We start from the raw sequence: 18786 nt of genomic DNA on the forward strand, positions 1-18786 counted from the left end.
CTGCGTTCGTCCTCCGTTCTACGATGGCGGGGATAATTCGCAATAGGAGCGGTATGGCAGGCGGACGGCGGTAACCGTCGAAGGCCACAGCCGCAAGAAATCCGAGTGCGCACGCGGGCCCCGGAACGCTCTTGCCAAGCTGAGCGCTGAGGTTATTTTTTTGTTCACGCTCGTCCTACCATACCCATTCCATCTGGCGCCCGCCTACCACGGTCGCATATCGCTCGCTCGCTCGGTTGCTTACTCGCTTTAACGGCTATAATAGAACAGTGTCCTCTCTCTCTCTCCTTTTTGTGCGACCACTTATTTTTATGGTATTTTTTTTTTCTACACACCCGTTATTATTTTTTGTGTTGTGCGTTCCTTGGCCGCTGCCGCACGCATTATTTTTCGCCTTCACCATGAGGTTCACTGTTCCGCGGTCGACCGTTCAGTTTAGGCGGGGATGGGGAAACAAACGACTAGATGGGTAGGAGCGACGGGAAGAGTAGCAATAGTAGGAGAAGAGTCCATGCCGCTAGCGTAACGCTATGCCACACACACACACACATACTGACAAAACAACCGCACTGAAATATTAATATGCGTGCACGCATACCATCGCGAACCGACTACGCATGTTAACGACGTCGACGACTGGACGCTATTACAAATTTATGGTTTACCTAGGCGCTATTATATTATTAATGTTATATTGTGTTACGTGTTCTTTGATTCGGCGTTTCCTGCTCACCCATCCTCGCAAACATAACAGCGCGCCGCCGAATCGTATATAATTATTAACAAGCTACTAATATTCAGGATATTTTATAGTTTTTTGGGGGTCATTTTAACATACATGCCTGTGCGACCGCATGGGTTGGTACCACAAGAATAATAAGCGCAGCATAGGCGGCGTCTCTAGCTAGTCGCAACTATGAAAACGTTGAAGACTGCAGCACGGAATACGTTATTGTGTTTCCGCTCCTCCGTATGTCCAACTAAGACGCCAAGGAGTCAAAGGGGGCCGTATACACACTGTCATACAGACCAAGGTTACGGGTGGCACCGTATCCGGTATGGAGAAAATGATTTTTCCGTTAACTCCGACATCATACGGATGAGCTTATCGATTGCAATTTAAGAATACGCAGAATGTATTATTATTAATGAACAAGACAATTTGATGTATGCACTACACTGTTTACAACTTTGTATTCGTAAACAGTTATCCGTGCAAATACACTTGTAACGAAACAGAACAATCGCTTTACATGACTAATATTATTGCCTATTTATAACGTCTGTCATTTTGTATAGTCTCATACTTGTAAACATAAATAAAAATTTTATATTTCTATTATTGAACTAAAACCACGAGGATCTGCCGGGGGAACGTATCACGCCGAGGAAAAGTGTGATATCTTTATTTGGGAACAAACGTTTTTACAGCTGACCTTGATTTATATTTGATTCCAACATCTTTTTGATCAATAAAATACTGTTCACGGATATCTGTGAAAAGTGTATAGACATGATCATCGATCAAAATTTTGTGGACATTAAAATACTGCGAGCGTCTGTTCCATTCGTTAAAAATGTTTTCATTGAAGAAAAAAAGAAAAATTATATGCATATAAGATGTATTATTTTATCTTTTTTCTCCAAATCGATTTTATCACATAACATATCCCACAGCTAGAACTCTCGAGTATGTCCGAGAGGCACGTAATCTAGATATTTCGACTGATTTATTTCTCACAGTGAACATCGTTATCTCTTATGTGCAATACATTAGGCTGCGTTATTCGTAAATGTTATGTATTATTTCACTTTTCGGTTAGCTCCAGCCTGAATACAAACAACAACAACTGAAAATTACTATCCCAATATACTGTTGTTGCCTGTTGGCACACATACTAGGCCTATTCCGTGTCTACACGAGACTGCCCACCGGAGATCATTAGGTGAATGCCAAATAGACAAAAGCGCAGACAGCACAACGTTGTGTGTAGTGTGTATCATGTACGAGCCCGCACCTCAACCGTGAACCATCCTCTTTGACCGCAAAGAGAACAGGCGGAGAGAGAAAGAGTGTAAAGATGAATATTTAGATAGTTTTAAAACTGACTATAATATACTGGCACAAAGGAAATCTCAAACTATAAACCAGAGTTTAGTCAGCATCATCCGGGCCCTGTAGTATTTATTTTGACTTTTCAAAAAGGTCACCGAGGGGCAATTGCCCGGCAAATAAGTAGCCGATGGATGCGAGCTATGCAACTTTTTACTAAAGTTTATTTAAGAAATATTTTCCATGATTGAAAACATTTATTAACGTCTATATGTAATTCTACGGTGAATATATAAAAATTTCAGATTTGTACGCATAACCTTGAACCAGGTCCCTGATCTCTTTAAAAAAAAATTGCCAAATAGACTTATTACTTGTTGACTTAAAATATTTATAGCTATGTAATTTATAATAATACACGCGAATTAGTTGAAAACATTTTATAATTGTCAAGAATGAAATTAAAGAGGGGAAAATTAGGCTCTTTCGTATGTTAAAGTAAGCCCCCTCAGTTTGGTTAAATATAAAATTGCCATTAATTAAGTGGGGATTGGCAATAAACCAAGATTATTACACATTTAATAGTGTTAACAAATGGTTGAACATACCTCCCTAAAGGCTTTTTTTATTAGTGTCGGGCAAAAATATCGATAATAACGAAATTTAATGGTTTGAAATATCGTAATATTAACCTTTCAGAACATTGGTACACTAGTATATACATCTTATTTTTTAATTTTTAGTTTTGAAGATAGAACAGTTCGTCCCATACCAAAATATGCTATATGATGTACGCAACAATTTTAATCTATATTAAAAAAAATCAAAAGTTAAAAGTTGACAAATAAATTTCTCTAAAAATTTTCTAAATTTATAGAATTTTTCAAGATTATCAATAAAAAATTTATTTGAGTCAAAGCAAATATTCATTTTATAATGTATATTTTTTATTGTAACATTTAGAAAGAAAAATTGTAAGCCGAGGTTATATTAGTCTGATAAAAACATTTTCAAAGAAAAGTTAGCTTTCCCTAAAGTAAGAATTTTCATATGAGTTGTTTCATATTATAGATGTATATATGTTTGTATATTTTAGAGTTTTAAATAAATCTTAGTTTTTATTCTAACGAATCATTAAAAATACACAGCTCGATTTAAATGAAATAATTTTTCAGCCATTTTTTCCTAGGATAAGAGATAAGTGAGATAAATGTACGATTAATGATCGCGATAACTTCTAGAATAGCATTAAACTGTGTTAATACTATTGTCGTTACATACGCACATTTTTGCATAAAAAACTTTTTTCAACGTTTTACAGAACGACGATTATGTTGACTGACCTCTGATGGTTGTGCACAGAATCTGGGTAAACAAATGATTTTTAATAGGAAAACGCAGAATTTGATAATCAACTCATTTTTTCATGGGATATTAGAAGCGTAATATGCATAATATATTTATGGCGTTCAAGAAATATGCTTTACTTATAAATAGGGTTCGAGACTATGTGCAATTAAAAAGTTTATCATATTCATCCCAAGTACATAAATGATAAATTCGTGTTTTGCTAAAACACTAAACAATTTATATAAATTAGGAATTTAATTATGGGGGCATAGAGGATAACTTCTACCGTAGAACAAAAAAATGTTCTTGCGCTATAGTGTGTGGTAAATTTTCGAATTGAGTGTCTCGGAAGGGGTCTAAACAATTGCATAAAGTGTCAAACCCTATTTAGTATTTTGTGCGACTCTGGACTTTCGTTCAGATTTCCACGTTACCGATTAGTAGAGCTTGAAGTCCTTGAAATTTTAATTTTCAGTTCGTCAATGTGGTTATATAATTAATTAATGAATATAATATTTTTAAACGTGTAGTAGGTTTTTTACTCGGAATCTTGCACAATTTATTGTTGTTATACGGTCCAGTGAATTACCAAGATTTTCCCACCAAGCACATCTTTAAATTACGAATCTGGATAAATGAATAAATAATTAAAAATACATAATTATATCTTGATAATATCACTTTTGGATACTATTGGCCATACTTGGAGAATAGAAGTGGGAGCGCTATAGGCCTACACAAGTTTAGTAGCACACAGTGTGTTTCTACGTCTAGACTAGAACCTCGTCAATGTTTGTCGACCGGAAAAAGTTTTCGGTTATGTTATTTTTCTCTCTATCTCTCTCTCTCTCCGGCGTAGAAGAAAGTGTGGTAGAGGATGATGATTATGTGAGTCGTGTAAAACAATGGAACTCGCAAACCGTATCGACCGCACGGTATTAGACGGTTCCCGTACCATGTAATATCATAGTTTTGCCTGTGTACGGTTCGAGTCATACGGCAGTAACTATTACGATAAAAAAAAAAAAAAAATGAAAATGCAATCCTATTCGCCGCAGACTAGACGCTAATTGGACCGGCGGCGGTTCTGGCCGTGAACACGAGACGCCGTCGCGCGCAGACTACACACCTATCCAATTCTTAAAAAAACGTGTTAAGGGCATGGCGATCGCGAAACGGGGTCAGTCGAATTTATTGTCACCGTCTCCGATAAATGGATACAGACAAGCAGCCACAATACGAGCCAATGATTATTTACCAAGTTCAATATTCTGCTGTTGTGCGAGTCGTGATACAACACACTGAACGTTACTCGTCCAATGAAATTACAAAATAGTAATTATGGTCAATGATCACAAGCCGAAAATGCGGCGGCGAGGAAAACATATAAATAACATAATTTCCCCTCGATTAATTAGGTCAGCACCGGCCTCATCGTGACCATAAAGTAATTTACACGTGATGTACCACATAACAGGGGCGTAGCCAAAAAATCGTCTTGCAAGTGGCCGGATCTATTTTATCAAAACAAAATTACCTACGGTAGAGACATAATGTTAAAAAAAAAAAAAAAATTGTTTGACTAAAGCCATTTGAAAGATATGTGTCAAGGTTCTCGTCTAGGTCTAGTTCGGGATGTGATAAAGTGACGAGTCAAAGGGACTTTTTAGTTAGTCGATTTCCTCTCTTCCGGTCACACGTTTGGCAGATATGTTTGTAAGATCCACGTGCGCCGTCCTCTATTAATTCAAAGAATTAGCCTGACCGTATTCAGATCGGAGGGGCATCAATATTATTTAAAGGGCGATTCTGAACAAATTTGGGGGCGCCAAAGTTCATGTAACCACCGCACGCCAAATCTTAAACGAGACTAATGAATTAGTGTGTTTAGTTAACGATTAATATTAAACTTTAAACCGCGTTGAGACTTGCCCTAACAACATTCCAAATTGTGTGGAGCATTCAAAATTATAAAAAAGGCACGAGTCGCTTGTGTTACAAGACGTTTCAATTATGCGCGATGCGATCGCTTTATGACTGTGCAAATTCAGGACAAACACACAAATGCAGAATAAAACACCTGTTTCTGTTGTGTTCATACATCTTGCGATTAGTCCGCATACAGAGCGCACAGCAATAGATACGGTTTTTTACGGAATAATTGATTACTTACTTTTTAAAAACGACACCGCGATCATTGTGCAACGCTGAAAACTATTGCCGACTGGTACCATGCGCTAGGTCTAGTGGTCGCATAAAAAAATACACTACGGTACTCGACTGCGGCGAAAATTGCACAAGTCAAAAGTGATGGTACTCGAGGAGGTGACAAAATTACGAACTAGGCACTGTAACTATAGACAACTTTAAGAATTTGAAGAACATCGAACAAAAAATACATCGATGTGCTATTGTATTCATTAATAATTTGGATTATCTGCGCGTATGTGCTGCACGCGTGTAATGGATCTTGCAGTGTACATATTACAGGTATTCACTTTATTGTGAGTGTGTTGACAGAACGGCGATCAATAATAACTTACACACCACATAACTGGTATGGTGTTTACTGAATGCGCTCGAATAAAATAACTATCAACGATTTGAATAAACAATTCGATCGCATCTCCGAAACAGACAATACCTTATCGCGTTATCTGCACACGCGTATGTTTGCCAATCGTAAAAATCTCCGTGCACACATTGTCGTTACTTATTTTTTATCCGCTAATTGATGTACGCGTAAAGACGGCCGTGTAAAGTACACGGTGATTAGGTTCAGGAAGATAACTACTCAACGTTTACATTACGTCCAAATCCACGGGGGTTCTTCGGGGCAGACTAGCGATTGGGAAAAGTGATCGTTTTCTCGCATTTATGCTTTTGTTTTGTAAATTATCGGTATCAGAAATTGAGATAATAGGTGATTATTACACCATTGACCACAAAGTGTACATAGTTTTGTCACCGTTATGTTTTTAATGCGAGGAGTGATGTTTTTGTCGGGGTGTTGATTATTATAGGCGCTGTTTAATTAACGTCCTGAAGACGGTACATCAAAGTTCATACCCTTCGCTTTGCATTTCATTCGTTGGAATTATCGCGTAAATTGTATTGTTATTTAAATTGTTGAATTTGCCGAATCGTAATAATCAAAATTCGTCGTGTACGACGATCCTTAGTTATTATTATTGTAATTATTGACCGTTTGTGCGTGTGAATGTGCGCGCGTTAATTAATAGTTCGGGGGGGAATGAGTGGTTAAAATGAGAGGTAAGAAGGTCGAAGGTATCATCGAGTTCCGTCAAGTGTTGAGAAGGGTCGCCGACCTTACGAAGGTACTGCTGGTTGACACAACATGAAATGTAAAAATAAAAATCGCCACACAATAAACTGTAAACGTACGAGAAAAACTGATCGTCTTTGTAGCAAAAAAAATGTGTTCAATGAAAATTGCTACCGATACGTACAATATAAAATATAATTATTGTAAGAATGTAATATACAACAACAATAACAATATTGTTGCCAACAGATGTTTCAATTGGGTTATCATTGTATCGCGTTCTTACTTATACTGTATCATTGACTCTTTATACAAACTTAGCACGTGGGCTTCCTGCAGTACATAATGTTACCTTTATACGATTTTACGTGCTTCGGCTCACACACACACACATTCAATATTATTGACAATACATTAAAAAGCGTATCGGAGTCCGAAATTCAACGCATCGTTATTATTGTTTTCCGACGTTGATTACACGAAAAGCTACGTGTAAATACACGTCGATATTTTTAAAACAAAAAAAAATATCCGTCTTAATTCTTTGATTGTTGAACGGAATACCGATAACAATATGCAATATTGTTGTTCACCGTTTGTAACGACGTTCTGTAAGACTGTACGTTTTTGTGCGTGTCTTCGACAGTTTCGAAGACGACGCACAAACTGATCGGTTTTCACGTCGGTCCGATTTGCAGTGTAATATTTCATTCATAGCAATAGAATTTTTTTACGCGATAACATCAGATAATTGTACTACATCGTAATGTACACTGATTAGATAGAAACACACTTGACCGGCGGCTCTAGTTAAACAACTCGGCAGTTGTACACGAAGACACAGCAAAACCTCATTACGCCCCGTCTTTTTATCCATTAATGAGCAACAGCTCAAAGGTTTCAATTATCAAGCAGGTCTTCTCCGACAATCGGCCACTAATGATGTACGTCTACTGTGCGTGTTCACAGCAACTCATCCCACTCGTTGAAGAGGTGAAATAAATTCAAGGAAATTCTACTCGAATGTCGTGAGGTCGTTTGAATTGGCATTGTGTAGTGTGGTAGTCATACACACAGTGTCGATTACACTTTCGTGTGACACGAGTTCATATCTCAGTTAAACGATAAACGTTACAAATTGTGTTGGCTCGTAGTGTTATTGCAACGAGTTCTTCAAAAGAAAATTGATTTTACGACAACGCGGCAATGACAAATGACTAATTCGTAGAATGACGGAGATATGCCAAGTTGTGTAAACATTATCGATTCTAATGTTATGACAAATTAATATGACTTTAACAACAGCTCGGACCAATCCATCGCGTTAACAAAAAAAAAAGGAATTAATGTTTATGGATTATGATTTTAATAATATTCTCTTTTAACGAAGCAATCGGATAAGGCGTATAATTGTGTTGTCGAATAATTATAATTTTACCTTCACAGCGTAACACAATTCAATCCGTACGAGATGTGATATTAAACGAAACGCCGTTATTGCTGCCGCGTATTATTCAACAGGTAAAAAACAATTAAAAACTTTAACAAAACGTATGATCAAGAACCAGAACGGCAGACAAAGCGTCGTTAATTTTTGTCGGGCCTAGTCATATTTTATGGTTTTTCTGTTGCACAATACTCCTGCGTAGCGTTCAACTTAACCTAACTCAACTTAATCTTACCTACGGCGAACGATAAGCGTGAGAAAATCCAATAAAAAACTGCGTGTACATAATTCGTGGTGTTTGTGTAATGTTGTAGTAATATATAATTTTTACATAGTTGAAAGTCAAGTTTAGAAGTTTTGATGGCGTCTAATTGCTATTAACGTTGTAGTATACGATTTCCAAGTAGGCCCACGTCTGCGGCGTCGGCAGTCCTCGTCTACTATCTAGTGGATATATTGCTTTATGAGCTCGTGTCTAGGAAGAGTCCCGTTGTATTGACGTTGTCTGATGATGTTGCGACGTAACTCCAAATGGATTTTTTAAAACGCGTAATAAAAAAATCAATTTTCTCTTAGATGCCAAAAAGAAACAATACTTAATGTATTCAGTTGCTACGGAAGCGATGCATAATTAACACGCAATGAACTTTATTTCTGTATTATACGCGAGGAGATATCTAAATTCGTAAATTTTACTGACGCTTATTGTAGTGTGCAGTGAACCAGTAACCTTAGGTGTAAACGAATATTTTAAGAGGTTATAGGTTTTTTGTGTGTGCCCTTAAAAATAGAATATTACATCGCCTAGACTTGAATATTCTTTTGCACACAAAAAACAGACCAACACAATGGAACTGACTTTAAAGTTGGTGGTACGCAATTAAAGCTCATCAAAAATATACATGTACAGTTCAATGCATTAACAATGTTGTATCGATTTAAATCGTACGGCATCTGTAAGCGTGTTGGCTAACGATTAAACGCTCTCTGTTCGTATTGTTGCTGTATTCTAAAAGCGAGATATTTAAATGATGTTATTTTTTACGTTTTGTACTAATAAAAAAAAAATGTTATGGGCTGGTGAAATCGCGTTACATTATATTAATATTAAATTAAAAAAAAAAAAAGTTCTAAGGCGGTCTGTACAATGTAAAGTGTATGGTTTAGACTTTTTTTTTTATTTATATTACGTGTAAGTTATCCATCATCTTTCTATGGATGTATTTTGTTTCGTTTTGATTTAGGGCAAATCTATAAAAAATATTAGGCATATGTGGTCATTAAATAAAATATTCATAGAACAGGTCGTTAATAGGCAACCAGTCGATTCTAACTAGCATCTAGCAATAATAAAAAAAAAGCTATCATTTAATCGCCAAGATTAACCGGCTAGCTGTCGTTGACCATTGCAGTCAATGCACGGCGGCGTTAAAAGAAACTAGTATCGGTAAAATATGCAAACTGACTGTTTGAAACAAAAGTATAAAAACGTTTAAACCTAAAAAATAATAATTTTTATGATGGGTTTGTGCTTGAATGATTTAAAATAAAACCTGTAATAAAACTTCTTATTGCATTGCCTGGTTGTCATGGTTTCTTTAAGCTTTTCTCGATAATATTCGTTTACGAATGGTAGCCACGATTTAACACACATGTGTTTTTGGAATATGTACAGCAACAGTAAAACGATAGTCGTCATAAACTTGAAACTCTCATCGACTACACCATACCGTTAGAGACCTATAGTTTCTACGAGATAGCAGAATAATTGACGATTACAAGTCTAAGTAACATGTATTTTTTAATAGAAAATAGATACATCATACAGATGTACTAGCAGCTACGTAGTTTATAGCATAACAGTAGAAGGGAAGACAATGAAGAACGTTGTTGTTTGCAACTACTATGTTAACATGAGAGGCGTCCAGTATCAAAGTTGAATATTATTAATTTTCAAGTAAAACATTTTTTTTTTTTTTTAATAACAGACGAACCTCCGCAAATATACTATACATTCAATCGTTATTAGCATAGGTGCTAATAGAGGGCAAGCGACTTTTAGCCCTCGCGAAATCACAATTAACCTTTTCCCAAAATTGGTCAAGTAAAATATTTGTAGTTTATGAAAATAGTGGTCATAAATAGACCTGTATCTGCTAAGAGTTCGATTATCAATCAGTCTAATTTAGCAACATAAATCTATGTTATATATTTGAAATAAAATAAATAATCTTATAATTGATAAAGTAATAACTAAGTACCGTTGTGCTTCATTAAATGACGCTCATGTAATCAGGACCGGCGCAAAGGGTATGCTAAGTTTGCTCTTGTACAAGATCCTACTAAAAAGCTCCTTTTTTTAATTAAAACATTTTTTAAGAGCCCTGTAAAATTGTTTTATGACCCCGCGACTTCTAGTACCGGTCCTGCATAACTGCATGTAATATAATTTCAGAATGAATGTATAATATAAATAAAACTTCAGGAATGGAGAGAGGAGACAATTGAAGGGTACACGGAAAAAACAAAGCAGTCAATTTTTTGAAAACAAAGAATATCTATTACTTTCGAATAACCTGATTTTTTCACTTGTTTGGTGGCTTAAAATATGCATTTCACATATCTAATACTTTGTCACCAAAATCTCAATTTTGAAAAAAATTTACTCGCTTTGTTTTTCGTGTATTTTTGAATTGTGGATAAACTTAGGCTTTCATCAATAAAATAAACACTCAAGACTTATCACAGGGCAAATATTGCAGGATAATCTGAGCGTTTATTAAAAAAATAACGGATAACATTGTTTTTTTTTGGGGGGGGATTTAATATAATTTACTTGAACATACCTATTCGGTTGATAAGTGTCTTTTTATTTACCCGACTTATTTGACAATGGGAAATTGTCAAGGGAAATTATCGAATACTCAATCAATAATGTTGTTTATCAACTGGAAAACGCAATATGAAAATATGTATTTTAGAAAATTAATAAAAATAAACCCAAAATTACTTGCGTTTTTTTTTACTTTATCGATAAGTTTTACTTAATGGGTTTTTTTTCGTGTATTTAAGAAATTATAATTTTAAGAGTGGCAAATTCAATAAGAGTGTTAAAAGGCTAAGCTCTGTCCGTTGATCGTGTTAACGATATGTGTCAGATATAAAGTGATTAAAAAAACAAAAATTGACCAAAACATCTTGACTGTTATGTTGACCCGGCGTAGGAGTTGTAAGTCAGGATTATTGAAGCTGAGACATTGTATTGTGATATTATCATTATCGAGGAGTTGAACTAATATTCAAGGCCACGTCGGTTATAACTTAGTAAATTGTTTTCGAGCGGTCACAATATTTTGTAGAAGGCCTAAGAAAATAAATAATTATATATTGACTTCTTTAATATTTATGCTTATATATTATAAACATTAATTTTTGTTGTCAGTAAACTAGCTGTGATTGAGTTTTATAGGCGCATCGACATTGGTAAAATGTAAAATTATCGCCGATTTCGTTGTAATTATCTCAAATCATAAATTATATTCTATTCTTGATAACTACAGGAAAATATTTTTTTACACAATGAGATGATTATTTTATGTTAAAAAAAAACATTTACACATGTAATGCTTGATATACGCTTATATTTAAACTGAATTGAGTTTTTTTTTTTTTTTTTTTAATACTAAGGTCTAGCTTGATAGGTAACATATATCACACTACAGTTATTTCCGTATTGAGCATTCTTCTGTAAAGTTTAAGGGTTAATTGAATTGAATTAAATTAATTATAAATCTACAAAATAATTATGTTTATAAGCAATAGCGATAGTTTATTAAATTGAATATTTTACCTAATATACATAAACTAAAAAATATTTTATTTTCATATTAATAAATCTATTCGTATACACTACTGTGTACTATGCATAATTAATTGTATTTACAACGCAATATTAATTATTTTTTATAATCAAATAGCTGAACTTTGTCGGCATTCCAACAACCCGTCAACGAGAAATAGCCTAAGGAAAACTGATCAGTCTGAATTTATCAAATTACAATAAACCGATACAATCACAAATCTCAATATTATTACATTAATTGGAATTGTGTTAACATTATATTTGTGTATGCTGTCTTTGAATATTATGTTTATGACTAAGGCCCAGATTTTTATGTAAACAAAAAAAAAAATGCGTATAAATATGTAAGTAGTTCTGTAAAATTTGACAAACAAAAAAATTGTATTCTCAAAAATGAATTAAATATCTTAAAGCAATAACATATAACGTAAAAATTAATTAGTTAAAATAACAGTTTAAGTTTGTTTAAATATTTGGCAAACTATTACCTATAGTACAACTATAATAATGTAAAAAAAAACAAAACGTATTTCGGTGCAGTCGAAGAATATTTGCTAAGAAAAATATAATGAATGTAAGATTTTTTTATTGTTCAATCAAATCAAATACGTCAAACGATTTATTTTATGAATTTCTGATATTTAATTTTGCAACATGCCGTTAAATTAAAAAAAATTGTCTTTAATATAACTAAAAATGTAACTTCTATAAAATAATACAAAAAGACGAATTTTTTTTGTTCATTTTACTGTGATATACTAAAAAAAAATATATATTTTTTTGCATCGACTTATTACGAAACGCCCGCATTTTTAATCAATTGTTCTAGCTGGATTATTAAAGAATATTTGAAAATCTGTGTGTTATTTATGACTGTTGGGATAAGCCTTGAAAACCGTATTAAATGTTTAAACTACATAATTATTTGGACTCCTCGACAATAATCGCGTTTTAATTACGCGTAAATAACTATTGAAAAAAATTCTAGAAAATAGTCGTGGCGATTCAATGTTTGCATTTATATTATACTTATCATATTTAGTTAACAGGTCTCACTAGTAAAACTCGAGGAGGCGCGTAAATAAGTTGGAAAAATCGTTATTTCCTATTGGTATGTGTGTATTATTCGTTTCTATTAATATGAATGCATTATCATAATGGAATACAAAAGTAAAACAAACAATGCTCTCGGTGTATTTAGCATGAATAATTCTATTTTATTTGTTTACAATAAGTTGGCCAAAAGTAAAATATGCGAAAACGCATTATTATAACCGACTATGGTCTTTAATTTGTTGTTTCGGCGATGATTATGGTTCATTAGAATGTGAGAGAATATTTGTATTTTTCATAAAAAAAAAAAAAAAAAATAGCGGCAATTAGCATAAAAATATCTCAAATTTACATTTCACTTCATAAATTTGAACGGCTAATTGACAAAAAATGATAATCATTACTAGTTTAGCGTGAATCTCCGAACGTCAGCACGGACCAGTGATGTTCATACGTTACCGGTGCGCCTTGACTTTACGCCATGTTAATGTTGTGTGCGCCATGTTCAATAACGCGCAGCATTATAAATGGTACGCTTGCGAACGCAACTCTACACACATGTGCTTTGGAAGAACGTCCAGCGCACCTCCCGGCCCCCACTCGGCCGCCGTCCGTCGCTTTTCCAACGCCTCGTTTCTTTGTGCACAGGAAAAAAAAATACACGTACAACAATAATTATACATTTCAGTAGAGGCCTACAGGCACAATAATATTACACGATGTAAGGCGTCTACGCTAGGCATACAAACGAAGCTGTGCGACCGTGTGGCGGCGATGATGACATTGATTACTCAACGCGGCCGGCAGTGCGGCATAGGCATATTATATATAATTTTATGACGTAGTCGCACAAGAGAAATAATGTTTGAAGTATTATGCACACAAACTACACGTCTAAGTGGAACGGCGAAGGTGAAGGCAGTTTTCGTTGGCCTGTTTTGTTGGTCAATGACGACTTCCAGTGGTGCCAAGAGTGCACGTGGTTCCAAAAAACCGACGAAAACGTAATCGTAATGTACGTGATGCCATAAAAATTTTCGAATAATGTGTAAATTACTGTTGATCGTTATAAAAAATCTAGAATTTTATGTCCACACGCGTCGTAAAAATTGTCACACGAGCGTACCAAGAAGAATGTGTGTACATATATATATATATAAATGACATAAAAAAATATTCTAGTGTTTTAGTAAAATGCGCAGATTTTATATTATTTATGAACGACTCAAAGGTCAAAAACGCGAATAGGTTATTTATCAAACTCGGTTTTTTTCGTTTCTGTATTTACATTTTCATCTGTTAAACTCTTTTTTTGCACGGTAATATTTTTAAAAATCAAATCATACTAATTTTATTTTATTTATTCATCATATAATATCATATGCGTTATCGAATTGTATTTCAATTGTTTAATTTAAATTAATTTTTAACACAATTTGCAATTATCCAATGTTTGCATTTATATTTCTACGTCAATCCAATTAATTGAAATTCGTGGCGTCGCGAAAAAAACGTTACTTTTACAGATACTGTCGAATCGATCGCCGGATAATATTGCTTATAAAAACTATTGAAAGTGTTTGAAGCGAGCAAGTTAATGTTAAAATATTGTTGCATTGCCGGAATTCCCTGCCAAAAAATTTATTCCACTCGTTGGTTCTGTACTCAAACAGGTTTGGAATAAATTGTTTTACAACTATAGGCGAGTTTTGGTTAAAATGAACGTTTCAAATATAATACGTTAAGCGAATAGATTTAATAACGATGCAATGTTGCAAAAAACAAAAAAATCAAATGTATATGTATATACTTCATTAGGAATCACATCGATTGGTCCGGAAAGGCAAAAGTACCTGATACTTATTCTAAACAATGCTTGCATCCAATTCTATTACAAAATTATTGTATGGCCAAGGTGGTGGTGGCCAAATGATTAAAGACTTAGATAAAATTTGAACAAGGCGTGAGGGACTCTTTAAATGGAATAGTAATAATAGATCAATATATACTACAAGGCTTAGAAAAAATAACGGAGTGGGTAGTATAAAAATCATATAAAGGAAAAACTATTCGACTCTTGGTATAATGTACACAAGCACATTAATATTATACATCACGGCAGGTTGATGACCGAATATAAATATTAAAGTCGAATAAAACTATAACCTAACCCGTCTACACGATGTAGTGCCCTAGGAGTTTTGTTAGTGCTTAATCATTTAAATTTTACATGTTTAAACATGGATAATAATGTGTAAGAATACGGACGAACAATTTTTTTTTTATAAAATCCTCGGGGGATTTCGTTCCGATGAATAAACGTTTGTAATTGATCAGTAAAATATTTCTTAAATCAAATTGATTTGACTGCAATAGAATGATCTTACATAAATTGTGAAGTACCCGTTAAAATTTTCAACGGCTCTGCGATCAAAGTAGTAAACGTATTGCTTTGATTTCTCAGGTACACATACGTTTGCCTCAATTAAATCAGAGTACGCTTTTTTCCAGCGCATAAAGGAACCGGAATAATAGAAAATAGAGTTATAATAATGTTACATAAAAAACCGCAATACACACTGCGGAATATCTATGAAAACCAATCGTACCATAATACATTTTGGTAGACCTAAAAATGAAACAACTGGACCTGCTCCAATGCCAACGTTTTGTTTGAAGGACATGTTTTGCCGTTCTCGCAATGCCTTCGTTGTTTTCTCGGATAGGTTAAATCAAATATTACATTATTTCATTATCACTAACCGACAGTATTACATTCTCACGAAAGGTAATGGCCGTGAACGTAGTGTAATTTCCATAAAACTTAATTGCCGAAATGTATTACTGAAGAGAAACGCTAAGATCCGATAGATTTCGTGTGTGAAAATACCGTAATATAAGTTTATGTAGTCATTTTTTAAATTTCATAAATATAGCAATCTACAGGCGTAATCTAAAGTTTGATTACAGAGATAGATCACGTACTTCTTGTATCGATACAATGGTTTCTGTAAAATAAACGATTCTACATTATTAATTCTATTCAAATAGCTCTGAAGATATTCATACTTTTTATTCTACTTTAACTAAAATAAGGTTATGACATAAAACTGTATGATTTATTTGGAAAATAGTCTACTTAATGTACCACAGTACGTTTTTGTGCATAATCGTTGCGCCTGAAAATTCACAATTAATAATACAAATGATAAGTGATATAAATTAAACTTTGATTATAAATAGTATTGATTTTTAATAATGAAAACTAAATTTGTTATTTCTAATATTTATTTATTTTATTTTAAAATGTCTAAAAAGACAAAGGTTTTAGTGTATACAATTGTTTCGCTTTTTTTGACCCAGCTAGCCCCCAAGAGGAAATTCCTTTACTATGGATACTCCAAGATGGTAGGTTAGTCCGTCACTGGACAGAGGAAGAGGGGAACTTCAATTATTGAATTGATCTCTCGCTCTGCAAACGGAGTCGCCCGTGACAGAGTCTCGATCTTGAAACAGTGCGCATCAGGCACTGTTGCGTTACCGATTTAACCACACCGTCCTTAAAGTATTTACATGATAAATAATAAATATTACTGTTAAAATTTTAACTTCAAACATACTTTAGAAATAACCAAAATCAAAATTATAAATAATTTAAAACTATTCATTGTTAATTGACGAATTATACGATGTATGGGATGATGATATCCACAAGATGAATGATGAGTAGAACTGTTAGAATAAACACTGAAAATAAAAGGTTGGGTGGATCAAATAAATATGTTAATGCATTTATCTCTCTATTTATAAATGGTTAAATATTTTTTAGGACCGTCTTTTATCCTATAAAGGAAAAGGGTTTCTATTGTTCTCTTTGTAACAATTGTCCTGGTTCCTTTCTTTTTGAACATCGTGTATTTACCATTTAAAAAAATAAAATCATCCTTAATCATTAATATATTAAAGCAATATATTAGAAAACTAATACTGAAGTTAATCAAGCCATATAGTAAGAATGACAAATTTAAATAACCGGGTAAACAAACAAGTGTCATAGATGTATAGTATAGTATATGTATTGCATGAAAAATCGCAACTCGGTGGCCAAATGATAAGATAAAAGGTTCTTCTCTTACTCAATAGTCATTCAGTTGCGGTCTTTTGTGACCTGTGGTATAAAAATAAGTCCTTAAAGAAACTGGCAAAAAATAAAGATCAAAAACTTAAAATTTATCAATGTAGGACTCAATTCTTATAATATTTACTTATCTAAATCTTAAGGTATTTATAATAATATTGCCCACACTCCTAAAATTTTTAAAAGTTTAAATTTAATTTCATTTAAGTTTACTAAATTTCAGGTCATTTCGGTAATTATTCAAATCGATAAAAAAAATCATATTAATATATTCACACTTCATAAAACATAATAATATTTAAGTTAAAAAAAAGAACAGACATGCTTTCGAAAACACATAAAATGTAAAAACAAGCTAACAAAAAAATTGTATGATATTTCATTTTTCCAAGCTTTTATTTAAAAATTTATCTTTAGTTACATTTACCTTACTTTTAATATTCTACCTACTTTAGATACTTAAGTAATTGATATCTTGTGATAAATTCATTTATTAAACGTGATATAATTTATCATTATTTGAAGAATTGGTTCCTAGTGCTAATTTTTTTAGTGCGACTCTATTTTTACGTCTAGGCATTTATGAACCGTATTACTTCTCCTGCCCAAGTATAAATGTGCTAATTTCTTTTAAAATACTGGTTTAAACATTGTTAAAACCAGTTAATTTCTTTTGTATTAGAAACAGTTATAGACTGTTAGAGGTTAGGAGTAGGTGCACTTTTCATCCTGTCTAGATATATAAATGGGGATAACATTTAAAGTATTGGTCCAAATGTTGTTATTGATCAGTCATTGTCATAATTACGTAATTTTCTATTTTATTAGTTAATTAAATATATATGTGGCCATTTGAAAAAACTAATTCGATATCCCTTTAAGTTGTTATGGATGATTCTAAAAAGTAATTATTATCCGATCAATCAAGAATTAAGTTATATGTAATCAAAAGAAATCAAAAATCATTTTTTCAATATTGTATTTATTTTGTGAGTAATCAAGTGGTATATGATAAAACAATCATTCTGTATTTAATGTAATATTAAGAAAGAATGTGTAATGTGTTATATATTTTTAAAGATATTGCGTCAGGCATAGCTAATTAATCGACATTATAGTTTAACAATTGGTTCTAATAAGCGTAATATTCTTTCATTCTGTCTTAATAACTACGAACATATTTATAACAAATTAGGGGAGAATCCGGATTAGTTATTCAAGTGAATTGAGTAATAATATTAAAAATATAAGTTTTTTGACTTATAATACAATCTGCTATTTTTAACCTACGTTTCTAAAAAAAAGAAAAATGCTAAGAAAATGATTTGATAATCAAAATATGTAAAATAAAAAACAATAGAGGTCAGTATATACTTGAATTATTCAGCTGAAAATAGTTTTTGATGATGAAATGAACATACTAAACCTTTTAGTTATTTTAATACATTTTCAGAACAGCGTCTACAGTAGTTCTAGTGTTTTTATGTAAAAAGTAAATAGTACCTTAAAAAAAATTGATTACAATTTTAATAAAAACGTCATTTCTATATAGTTAAGTATCAATTTAAAAAACATAGATCCTTCTTTGAATAGTAAG

The sequence above is a fragment of the Daktulosphaira vitifoliae genome, unplaced genomic scaffold, assembly GCF_025091365.1.
Source record: "Daktulosphaira vitifoliae isolate Bord-2020 unplaced genomic scaffold, ASM2509136v1 Scaffold_2, whole genome shotgun sequence".
Taxonomy (NCBI): Eukaryota; Metazoa; Arthropoda; class Insecta; order Hemiptera; family Phylloxeridae; genus Daktulosphaira; species Daktulosphaira vitifoliae.